This window comes from Pinus tabuliformis, chromosome J (genome assembly GCF_031772625.1).
Source record: "Pinus tabuliformis cultivar Carrire ecotype Pingquan chromosome J, CPIR1, whole genome shotgun sequence".
Classification (NCBI taxonomy): Eukaryota; Viridiplantae; Streptophyta; class Pinopsida; order Pinales; family Pinaceae; genus Pinus; species Pinus tabuliformis.
Genome location: NC_142295.1, coordinates 1533130410 through 1533144162, shown reverse-complemented (window position 1 = coordinate 1533144162; position 13753 = coordinate 1533130410).

The following is a 13753-nucleotide window of genomic DNA, read 5'->3' as shown; positions in this document are numbered from 1 at the left end:
CCATGCTTAGAGAAAGTAAAGCATGTCCGCATATCAAGTACAAGTAGATCCATCAAATATACAAGTGTAAAGCACTGGAAGATACACAATGGATCATCTGATCATGATCGAACAAGTAGATGTCTGAATATCACATATAAGAATGTCAATGATGCTGAAGGATGAAGCGGATCACTGATATCAAAGACTAATCCCAAAAGTACCAAGTGAACATGATGGAGTAAGATGGTACTACACTGCAAACTCAGGTGCCAGCATATAGAATGTCGCCATGAATGACTGCAACATATAAAGTGGAGTGGTATCAACTAGCAGCAACAGAAGAAACTGTCAAGTGAACCAATGAATGTTAATGCAACCTGAGGTCTTCACCGACCGCCATGGTACATTTCTATAGCATGGGAATAAATGATCTGAAGTCGACCATGTGAAAAATCATTTGATTACCAGTCATTGATGTATGCTGTTAACAAACGCGAGACTACTCACCAATAATGATAATGAGCATCAAGGTACCTAGTACAATCTAACAAGTGTGAATAGATGAGCTAGAGTCGAACACCTGTAAGAATCTATCAATCAGGAGACAATGATGATTTCCCACTGTCGATAGTGAAGGATCTGCCACTAATGACTACAAACCCCAAGGTACTGCCAAATGGACTCTAGATCTTTGCCCCAGAGCAATGAGTCATAGTCGATAGGGAAAGATCTGCTAGAAGGAAGGCATTAAGGCATCCTTCATCAATCTAACATGAGTGTAACCCATAGGACAATAATGTGGAAGGAATCAGATGAAAAAAGATGTAGTAACCCAACTGAAGCAAATTTCCGGTGTACACAAGATGTAGCTAGTGCATGACAGAAACCCTTTGAACCAACCAATAATGAAAGCTGACACAAAGGTGAGGTATCCACCAATAGGGTCAAATGGAAACCAAGGTACTGCACGAATCCCAATGTGTGATAGTGTAAGCTGATGTCGAACACAAGGGAAACCACTCAGTCAAAGACCCATGATACTGATCGATGCTGAGCACAAGGTGACCTATCAATAATGAAAATATGGCCAGGGTGTAGCTCTAGGACTGTCCTCAGAGCAAGATGTCATCGTCGATAAGGACAAGACCCGCTAGCAAGAAGTCAATGAGGACCTTCTCAAACCGGCATGAGTAAAGGACCAATATAACTAATGTGATGATAGACAAGATACTGACAACAAGGGATGGCCGATTGAAAAATGAGTCAAGAGACACTGCAGAGAGGCCGACTCAGGCTAACTTCCCTTGAACAAAAGCACGACTCAATGTGACTATGTGGCAGCATATGATGATTCTGTATAAGTTCGCCATGTAGGAGTCACAAATGAACCCTCCATATGATTGGAAGAGATAACCAATCGGGGGAGGACTAACTAAATAAAAAGGTTGAGGCGTACCTAAGTCAAACTAAATCCTGCCCAAACAGAGGAGACTTTGTTTTGAGTTCTTTGTTCAAGGGCGATACGACTAACTCTAGCTACCAATAATAAGTAGAAATACTGTCTCGTTCCTGCTCTTTTTGGAATATATAATTTTTTTGTCTTTTTCTTTAAGATGGAAAAAGAATAAAAGAATGCTATAGTACAGTGGAAAGAACGAGTGTCGGTGAAACAGATGATCTAGTTCCTGGGATTGGAACATTCCTATGCTCAATGCAGGGAGGTGAAAATTGGTCAAAGACACTCAAAGGCGTGTTCCTTCCACGGGTCAAGGTATGCCAAGTTGCAATAGTCAAGGGCATGCGGGTTTGATTTTGCAGTCGTCGTGGTCAAAAGTTGGCTTAAACACGAGTCTGAGTGAAGCTGGCTCAAGGCCAAAAGGTGCAAATGGTCAAAATGCAATGCAGTAGTACAACTCAACACAAAGGAGCCTCTAGGGTGTAAGGCCAGAATGAAGCGGAGAAGCAAAGAGGAATGAGTCTTCAGCGCATAAGTCATGGCGAGACTACAGAGGACTCCCCAGCCTACTCAGATCGATGCATCATGGGCAACAAATGTCAGTGAGGTGCTAACTACGATGCCCATGAAAAGGATGGCTCTACCACATGTCATGATTTAAAAATCGGCGAGTGAAGGTGGCTTACGAACCATAAAATGATGGGATCGACCCTATGGGAAGTGTATCAGAAAATGGAGGCTAGTATGCATAATGCAATGGAAAAAATGGCTTCCCTAACCTATATTCTAGTAAAAAACGATACCTGCCATGACGGGTCAGCAGTCATGGAACCATCTCGAAACTGTCGAAAAAGCGTCCAAAATCTCCTGAAAATCAAACCACTCGACATTCCAAGCTCCCAAGTTAAAAATTACATGAGGCAAAACAAAATCAAGATTTGAAAAATTTTTGCATTTTCAAAGCTTATATAATAGTTTTTTGACTCACCATTATCATCATTTGGTTTGAGAGCAAAGAAGTGGAGCAAAAGGAGCAAGCGTTGCCATTCACCAAAACCGACCGTTCGAATTATCCCAAAATCACTAGGTAACCCTTAAACTTATCTTGCATTCCATTGTGATTGGTTTTATAATTTTTAATTTAAGTTTTACCGTTGAATTTTTGTTAAAAATTTTGTTGCGGTGTATACGCAGGTTGGATATATAAAACCCATGTATAAGCAGGCCCTACACGTGACCGTGTGTAAAAGGGACCCATGTATACGTCGCGAAAACTTCAAACAAAAAATCTAACGGTCTAAATTCGTTTTTTCTTCAGGATGCCAGTCACATGGAGAGAAAGAGAGCATACCTTAGTGGATGATGAGGTTATGAACGATCCTAATGCTTTGGATGCCTTATAAGGATGTGGTTTGCTAAAGTTATTTAAAATGCCAAATATGAAAGCAAACACTCACCTGCTTGACATGCTTATTCACTATTGGAGCATCGAGGATGACGCATTTATGATTGATCAGATGCTGCTCAGGATAGAGGTTGAAGATATTTATTTCATCACTGGCCTTTCCCGGAGAGGAGAGGTGGTACATTCCATGGGCAGGTCACGAGGCAGTCTCTCCATCGAGGACTACATAGATATCTATTGCACGAGTCATCCTGAAAAGGTTGGAAGTCAAATTCCAATCAAACATGTGGAGAGTCTATCTTTGAGAATAATCCTGTTCACCATAGCTAGAGTGAATGGTGGAGAGTCTATCTTTGAGAATAATAATGTTCACATAGCTAGAGTGAACGGATCGACTTCTTTGCACCAGGCATCACGGCTTGCCATGAGCTTGGCAGTAGACTGCCTCACTACAGTCTTTGGTTGGTGTACTCCTCTTCTTGCTAACCTAAAGAGCCAGCTTACCTCTATAAAGAAGGGATAGACCAAAAACTTTGGATACAGAACTATCTTGTGCTCTTTCTTCTTTGAGAGGGTCCCAGCACTCCGTCCTAGAGTACTAGTTTCGATTAGCACCCCACGAGATCCACGCATGGGCAGGTGGGCTGACTTGATGAAACATCTAGGAGGTGGGGACGTTCCACGCACTACTTTCGACGATGACTTCTTCTCCTGGTGGGAGCAGCAGATCATCACCATAGATGACTACCCTTATGCTGGGTTGGATTTCCAAGGAGATCCTGATCTAGTATTACCACCGACCGCAGCATGGGGCGACATAGGTAACAAATATTTTTGATTTTATGATTTTTTTTGTGATTTTTCAAATATAATAATAAATTTTGAAAAATATTTTTGATAGGATTCAAATGATTAATATGATGATCATGTTCCAGATATTGGGCCAGTGCGACCAAATGGGTTCCCACGGCATGGACGTCGCGGCCGAGGGGCCGAAGAGGTGACTGCAGACATAGAGCGACTTCTACACACTGTTCAGTGGCACTTGGTGAGACTAACTCACTGAGTCCCGATGGAGGCCATAGAGGATCTCCCTATAGATATGCAGCGTCATGTGGTTGGCATGCCATGAGACTAGGTTCTCACTCTTAGGCGTGTGGCCAAGGCAGTAGTTGCATACATAGCTGCTCATCCTGAGCTGGGGCATTAGATGTACTGAACATGATTATGGGCATTTGAGTCCCAATTTTTGTATATTATTTTGGACACACTTATGTACACTCGAGATGCTTTATGATATTTATATACAATTTTGACATTTTGATGCTTGATTTTATTGTGATGAATGATTGATATGCCAGTCTAATGCTTGATTAGCGATAGAATTAGCTAACCAATTATGAGATCTTGGAATGTGAAAATAATTAATGTAAGTAAATGATCTTTGCAACAACCTCACCCTTAAATACTAGCGATATAAACATGGATCCCTCACCTGATAAATGTTATTCAGTTGTGACACTATCAATTGTGAATCAAGATAAAATACCAACGAATCGATTTCATAAGAAATTGCTTCGGAATTGTAAATTAATGATGGCAGTATACTCAGCCATACTCCTCTTGACACCATCAATTGACCAGTTGGATAGTAGATTACCCAAGCTGCGGAAGCAAGGTTCTGAGTGTGTTGACTAACACCATCGGCAAATCCAAAATAGACCAAGTCATCCATCAACACCTACCACAGCAGACCAAAAAGTGTCGATATAAAAAAACTCTCAATGAGATATGTACAAATATACAAAATGTACAAAGAAGTCATTGCCTAGTTGCTACTTAAGCAAAGTACTTCTTGAGGTAGAGCCCATTTTGGGGCTCCGCCAACTTGTTTCATTCAAAATTGATTAACTCATACGCCCCTTTTTCTAAAACTTGTATAATTATAAAGGGACCGTATCACATAGGTTTGAACTTGCCTGCCCCCAAGGTGTCCTTATCTTGGTCATAGACCAATACAAGGTCACCTTTAGAAAAGTCTCGAGGACGGACAATTTTATCATATTGAGTTTTAACCCTTTTCTTATGAGCCTCATTAATTGTGGCGGCATCTTGGCGCTGCTCATCGAGATGCTCTAAATGAAGGAGGCGCTCTTTGAGACTAAAGGTCTCGGGAAGGAGCTCAATAGCTAACTTAAGAGATGGAATTTCACATTCAATAGGAAAGATAGATTCCATCCCATAAACTAACTTAAAAGGTGTAAAACCTGTAGCAGTCTTTACGGAGGTTCGGTATGCCCAAAGAGCCGGATACAACATAAGATGCCAATTGGACCAATTTTTGTCGATTGTCCTTTGCAGGATCGTCTTAAGGGTTTTGTTCACTGCCTCGACCTATCCATTGGCTTGAGCATAATATGGAGATGAGTGCTCCTACCGGAAACCAAATTTAAGAGCCAATTCAGGCATTAGTTGGTTTTGGAAATGACTGCCATGGTGAATGACAATCTCTCTCAGGATACCGAACCTTGAGATAATATGATTAAAAAGGAATAATGCCGCTATTTCACTATCATTTTTATAAGTGGGCATGGCCTCAGCCCACTTCGTGAAGTAGCCTAGGACCACGATAATGTACTTGTGATTCGTTGTTGAAGGCAGATTACAAGCTATAAAATCAATATCCCACTTAGTAAAAGGACCGAAAATGACAACGGGGAAAAGAGGAGCTAGATGTGCGCACATCTTTTGTGTATAGATTTGACGGGGGTGACAGCGTTTGACCGCTTCAACACAATATTTGAAGAGCAAAGGCCAAAAATAGCCGACACACAAGATATGCTGGGCTGTAGCAAGCCCGGAAAGATGACCACCACAAGCTCCATTGTGGCAATCATTAAGCATTGACTCTACTTCCTCTAGGGTTAAACAATGCCGAAGGATTGAATCAATACCTCGATGATATAATGTGTCAACAATGATGAGATAGTTCTTAGAAAAGTGATGTAATTTTTGACGTTCATCCTTGGAGAAAGTAGAGGGGAACTTCGAAGTCTGGAGATAGATAATGATATCTCCATACCAAGGGTCGAGTGAAGAGATGAGGAATAAATGTTCATCGGGTAAAATTTCCTCATAAAAAGTATCCTCTCCACAAGGCAGCTCAGAAATTAACTCCGCAAAAACCATATATTTCTTAGACTTGGCAGATAATAACTCGAGATCGAATTCTTGTAAGATGACTATCCATCGATTATATTTGCCCCCAATCACTCACCTACTAAGGACAAATTGGACTGGATTGACTGTTGCTAAGACAAAAGTTTTGCGTAGAAAAATATAATGACAGAGCCACAGGACAACATGGACAACTACCAAAGCCAACTTCTCGACTGGGGAATAGCGAAGTTCAGGACCTATCAAGCCTCGGCTCAAATAATAAATCACATGCTCTATGAGAGCATCGTCTTCCTAAACGAGAACCATACCTATGGTTGATTCTGCTGCAGCGAGATATAAAAGGAAGTCCCTACCATAATTCGGTGGACTCAAAAGCGGGGCAGAGACTAATGCCTTTTTCAAGGCATCGAACGACCACTGCGCAAAGTCATCCCACACATATGGAACTCCTTTACGTAGCAAATGCATAAACCCTTTAGTGATCTCAACATAGTTTGCTATAAACCTTCTTAAGAAATTAGCTTTCCCTTGAAGACTTTGAAGTTGTCGAATTGAGGACGGGGGAGGCAACTAAATTATTGCCTCAACCTTGAAGGGATCAACCCGCATCCCTTCATTTGATACTATGAACCCTAATAACCAACCAAATTTAACTGCAAAAATGCACTTATTGGGATTCAACCGGATCTTGTAATATCGACATCGCTCAACAAGCAATCGAAGATGATTAGGATGATTAGTTCTCTTTCGAGAATGAGCAGCTAGATCATCCAAGTATGCTTCGATGATATGTTTAATGTCTTGGAAAGCATATGACCTGGCCTACTAGAAAGTAGCTCAAGCATTTTTAAGACAAAAAGGCATCTTTCTATATACAAAGGTACCCCAGGGACATATAAACGTTGTCTTATGCTGATCTTTAGGACGGATAGAGATCTGATTATAATCGGAAAAACCGTCCATGAAGGAGAAAATCTCATTGCCCACACATTCATCAATAATTTGATCAATAAATGGTGTGGGGTAATTATCTTTGGGACAAGCTTTGTTTAGGTCCCTAAAGTCAATGCACACTCAGATTGTTCCTTGCTTTTTATCCACAGGGACTGGATTAGAAACCCAATCCGTAAGAGGAACAGGGTATATGAAACCCACCTTGAGCAGCTTCTCTACTTCAACTTTAATGGCTGCTGCTTTCCTAGGATTAACCGGTCAAAGCTTTTAATGAATAGGTTTGGAATTTTCATACGTCTTGATCTCATGTTGAACTATGGATGGATCAATGCCAGGCATTTCTTCATAAGACCAAGCGAATACATCTTGAAATTTCTTAAAAAGGTCAGTGTAAATTTGAATTTCTTCAGGGGAACATTCGGCTCCAATGAAGAGATTCTCGATCACGCTAGGGTTACTAGAGATGTTTATATATATCTTTTTTGATCACTGGCATATTACCTTTGGCACAAAAGTGTGCTGGAGCAAAAGGATTTGATACCATACAAACATCACTAGTAAAGAGCTCGGAGAACCTAGATTCTACTTCTTGCAATGGAGGAAGAAAATATGAACGATGGTGTAAATCTTCCCAAGGTCGATGTACACCCATCATTACTTCTAAGATCGCTTCCTCAGATGGTAAAACTGTGTCTAAACAGTCCATAGCAGAGGTAGAATCAAGGGTCCAGGCCGGGGCCACATCACCATCTAGCTCCTCCTCGGAGAAAGGAGTAGGATGGCTGTCTGTAGAGTTGATGATAGACTAATATCTGAGCTCTGTTGCAGACATAGGAAATTCCATTCCACCAACTTGTCCTTCAGCTAATGTGGTCGTAGGTGAAGGCAAGGTCCAAGGATCTGAAAAGTAATGAGTTCGAAAGAACCCTTCTCGTGAAGATTCCTTGGTTGATGAAACAACATTGATTCTAGCGATAGGAGAGGGAAGATCAAAGGTACCCATCAATGAAGAATACATCCCAACTCCTAGATTCTCGGTAGGCAGACAAGGGTTATCCACTAAAGGAACAATAGAGTCTGAAGTTGCTCGAGGATCAACTGGACAATAATCCAATTGATCAACCTTAACGATTTTCCCTTCATGAGGAAAGCAAATGACACGAAACAGAGTCGAAACAATGGTAGCCATTTCATCTATCCAGTTCCTTCCTAAGAGGAGATTGTAGTCTAGGTTAGCATCAATGACTTCTACTTCAACATTAATGAATTTTCCCCTAACACATATGGCAAAGGCCGGGATAATCCCATGTGGCTTATGAGAATGCCCGTGAAATGCAGTCAAGAAAGTAGGTGAAGGAACAGCCGAAGGCGATCCGATGGCCTTCTAGCATGACATCGACATGACGCACATGGAAGCTCCTTCATTGATAACGGTACGAAAAATGTTAATTTTTCAGTATGTAGACTTTATTTGAAAAGCCATGTGATGAGGGAGTCGCTTTTTGACATTCAACATGTCAAAAGTGAGCACTAAAGAGTTATTTGGATCAACTGCCCCTGTCACCGAAAGCAAAGCACTTCGCTGAGCTGGACATGACTAGAGAACCTATAAAGCAGACATAGCGCTTGGAATCTAAGCCAGATCCTCAACAATGGAGTAATTTTGGGTGGCCCTAGCAGTTGGGTTGATAGTCGCGTGTTTAGCGGAACCTTTCGGTATTCGTGGTATAGTCTCGACAGGGGGTTGCTCAATATGAAGGTCGGTATTTCCAGGAGCAGTTTTGTCCTTGGATGTTTCAGCTTCACCATAATCATGCGACCGAGTGGCCACATGGACATTAGAACCCACCATGAAAACATTTGATGATTTTTCCCCTTCTTGGTTGCCCCCTGCAGAGGTACTAGGGTTTGAATTTGCACCAGCAAGCAGTTGCTGCCCTTGGGGAAACAGGTTGGTTAACACAACTTGAGAAATAGAAGTCCCTTGCTGCTCTAACAAGAGCTAAGCATCTTGAATCTTTGGGCAGAGATGAGTTAAATGGTCTCCACTGCATAACTTGCATGGAAACTTGACTTTCTTCTTAGACTCATTTCTACCACCACCAGCGTTATTGCCGGATTTATTTTCATCAGTCTTCCCGGCTTGACTCTTTTTCTTACCTCGTCCTTTATTCTTCCCATTGGAATTTTTATTTCCTTTGGGGTTGGTAGACTCGACGACATTAACTGAAGAGGGTTGGGAAGACGAAGGGTTAGACGATTGTGACTTGGTTGTTAGGAGCAGTTTGTAAAGACAACTGCTGCAATTGGGTCAACAAGTTCACTGCATTCATGTCTACCAATCCAACGATACCATCCGCATGGGGACCTGGCTTCAACTTGGCTATATCAACCTTAGTCCCAGGAGCATCAGACAAGATTTTTTTAGAATCCCAGACGGAGAATAAATCAATTCTAATTGCTGGGCCCTAAAAATAGCTTGCTCCTCAAAATAGACTCTGGAGAGGGAGACATCCTTAGAGATTTCAGGTTGTAAATATTTCAAAAACCATTCGAGACGGTACTCCAGAGGGATTTGAGCTTTAAAGAGCCTCTTTCTCTGTCTCCATTCCTGACAGTGATCAGAAATGTGAGTTGCCGTATCCTGACGAAAAGTGGCCAAAAGTTCAGTTCCGGCATTATAACGGACGAGCAACTGGAAATGATTTAGGAAAATATTAGCTAGGTCGGTGAAAGATGTAAAGCTGCCCCCTGGCAACTCTATACACCACTTGGCTGCATTACCAGTCAAGGTGCATTGAAAAAGTCTCAACCTAATCGAGTCATCGATAAGGGAGTTTGATGAGCACCACAAATGGAATGTGGTTACATGGTCACTTGGGTCTTTGCCGCTCTTCCCATCGAACTTTGGAATGTCCGAAGGGAGTTTGGTTGGGATTGGAGGCCAGGCTGGATTGTATTTGATTGGATCGTTTGTTAGTTTCGTGAGATCTGGCAAATTCAACATTGCCAGGAAAGGAAGCCTAGGAGGACCTTGGGGATTCCACCCAGACTGGGCAGAGCTCCAAAAGTTTTGAAAAGATTGGCCTAGATTTTGGAAGGCACTAGCTTGCTCGAAGTAACTAGCAGAACCAGCTAAACCAAAAGGCGGACCTTGTGATCCAGAAAAACTCAAAAATTGACCAACTCTGGGAAAAAAACCTCCATAACTGGCGAAGCTTCCTCCTAAAGGGTTATAAGGAGTTGATAACCCCTAATAAGGATTCCAAGCAGAAGCTAAGGGAGGAATACTTTGAAATGCGCTAACTGTGGAGTACATCCTATTCCCTTGTTGGCCGAAAAATGGATTCCCAGTTCCCATGCTACTAACCGCAGGGTTAGTCCAACCTTGAAAGAGATTGTTGCTTTGTCCTGTAGTGGAAAAAGGCATAGATCCTATCATCGTTTGGAATGTGGTACATGACCACTTCCAAAAGGAAAACCTTGGAATGAAGCCGACCCACCCATCATGGATGTGGAGGCATTGAAATGAACTGACGCAATACCGTGTGAATGGGTGCCAAACAGGAAAAACCTAGAACTAAAAGCTTGGCTTGGGAATTTCCACTCGTAGAAGGAATGGAGGTAGACCCAACTAAAGATGTGCTAGCAAAAGACCCAAATAAAGATGTGGAGGGGATGGAAATAGTTCCTCCCCCTTGTACAAATGTTGGAGTCTGCATAGTTGTAGCACTTGTAGTAGAAGCCATGCTCCCAGTAGTGGTCATTGATGGTAAGTGCGTAATATGACCTGGACTTGACGGTCTATGCGTCAGAGTCCCAATGTATTGTAATACGTTTGGATGGCTAGAAGGTAGGGGAGAATTCAGAGCCGCTGACAACTCTGGGAGTTCTTCTACCTCTATGTTATATTCCGATTGAAAGAGAACTCGAGAAAGAACTGGAGTGCTCCTCTCTTGTTCTGCAGAAGTACTAGGCTTGTCCTGAACACTAATGCCCCCAAGGGGAGGATCAATCCCTGATGCGTCAGCTGCCATGGAATGGAACCGACCAATAGTATTACCTTTGCGCCTTCTAGGAGAAGGCTCTAAACTTGGTGGTGAAAGACCTCAAAGTCTTTGAGACCGTCTAGGTGATCGGTTAGCCACTTTGAATTTTTTATTAAGCTCTAATTAAACACTCAAGAAAAAATGAAAGCTAGGCTAACCAAGAGCACAGAGCACACACTAAAAAGTCCCTAAAAGATATCAGCCAGTCAAACAACTTTCAAGTATTTCCGCTCCTAATGATGAGGACCGGACACCAAAATACAAGAAAATGAAGTAAGGGGCCTTCCGAAGATAGTCTGTGATAATGACGGCCCAATCCTACCAGTGAAGGTAATAGAGGAAGTTACTCTGACCTCCTAACAACAACCTGTGCCGGTGCAAGCCCCCAAGCTTTGCAATGGTGCCCTCCAGTAGTACCGTTGAGAGTGAAACAACGTCGACCTTAGGTGCCGTGGGATTCCCCTCCGCAGCCACCTATGTAGATCGCTAGGAGAAGCAACTAAGGTCACCAACTCATGTCAGAATCCAGGTGGAATAGTCTTGAGGTAAGATTCGACAAGTAGTAGAGGGGGTATCTCTCTTCCTTATCTTCAAAAACCCTCGTGCTTAATTCCCACTTCCAGAGCTTTCCTGGTCTTCCTAACACTATTAGATTTGCACTCACTATTTAGAATCCTATGTTTGACAGTTAAGTGGCCTTGGAGAGTTTTCTCTCCACTCGCCTAATCCAAGGCCCCAAAATATCCTAAAACTTGTTGGTGTGTCTAACTTGACAATTATAAAAAAAAATTAGTGTATTTTAATTAGCGCTTGTTTTTAAATGGGTTGTTCTTTAAGTCAAGGGATAAGAGGAAGTGAAACTTGTGGTGTTTTGACGCAAAGGAAATTAATAAAAACCAAACTATATGCAAATGCACTCGTTTTGTTCTTCGATGAAAGAACTTTCTACTAGGTTTAGAGGAACTTCTAAGAAAGAAACAAAATTTTCTTTTCTTTTCTTTCACTCAAGCTTCACACTCACAAAAATTAACAAAACTATGGTGCCCTAAAAATATGCACAAATTTATCCTAATGCAATGAGTACATGCTGATGCAAAACTTAAGACTACTCTAAATCAAGAAATGGAAGTAACTTGTTTATCAATACTAATTTGCCACTTAAAATGTTTAGATGGAATATGAGTTGCTAATGCTCATTTTCATCTCTACATTAAAAGCAAGTTTCAAGACAAACAAAAATGCACTTTCATTCACAAAAAGAAACTAAATCAAAACAAAGTTCAAGAAAGCAAAACCAAGTTTTCAAGCAGTTTTCTTCAAAAGCAAAACAAAAATGTCTTTTCAAAAAGTGCTCTAAACAAGACTGAAACTTTATGATCGAAGAATAGGCAACAAAACACTTTTGCAAGTTAACAACACAAGATGGGTGAAAACTCAACAAAAAAAAATGTGTTTCAAGATGCTCTTAACAATCAAAAGCAGCAACAAAAAGCTTGGCAACAAAGACCAAAAAGATTGAAAAGACAACTTTCAAGAAAGTGTCAATCAACAACTTTCAGAAAGTAGGAAAAAATGGATGGTCACAAAGATGTAGTTTTGACATGCAAACAAAAAGTCACCAAAACAATATTTGACACAAAGATTGAGATCAATCTTTCTGCCCTAGAAGACCAGAGCAACCAAGATTCCCAGCAAGAAATCTTGTGTGCTTAAACAAAAACAATGACGCTTGCCACAAAACAAGACAAGACCAACACTTTCCACAATCGGAGAGAGTTTGAAATCATATACTTGCTGTAAAAATAAAGACTGACACAAAAAAGTAACTATTCAGGACTGATTCAGACTAGCAGACAGATCTTCAGAAACAAAAATATTTGAAAAATCTTGAAAATTTTATGGTATACACGACTGTGTTAGTGCACAGCTACATGTATACGCTATTTTGCTGAAGGAAACATGCGTAAATGCGGGTTTACTTCTTGAAACATGCGTACATACACTTCTGTAAACTAGAAAAATAGCGTATATAATAGATTACAAGAAAAAACAAAAAACAGTTTGAAGAAACTAATCAAAATTGCAATTCAAGTTCCTATAGGAACAGACTACTTAGTCACAGCAAGTAAATAAATAGTTGAGCATTGATTGGCTTAAACAAACCCAAACTAGGAACAACAATACTGTTGTCCCTAATGGAGTCACCAGTTCTGTTAAGGGAGAATATCCCCTAGGGTCTTGGGTTAATACCCTAGTAGAGCGGGGGTTATCTATAAAGAAAAACAAGCATTCCACACAACCATGATGATAATATAAATGAACTAAGCGAAGAGGGGTCCACCTGGGGGTCCCTCCTTTGGGAAGATCTAGCTAGGTTCCAAACACTCTTGGAGTTCCTTTTGCTCCTTCAACCTGCAAAACAATCAATTCAAGAAAGCACAACAGTATATGAACTAAACATCATAAAGAAATCAACTTCATATCATATTGAAAGTTAGTTATGCAACTAAAATAATCATTCATTTGTAAACCATAATATTAATATCATAAACATGAAGAAGATTCATATCAAGAACAAGACAAGCGTTTCTTTTATTATAGATAACTAAAGTATAGAAAGGAATGATTTCACCTCAGTATTCCTTTACCGTCCTCTGGATTCGTCCAATCTCAAGCCTTCAACAAGCTCCTTCCATAACTCACTCAAGGATATCTCAACAAATGGAA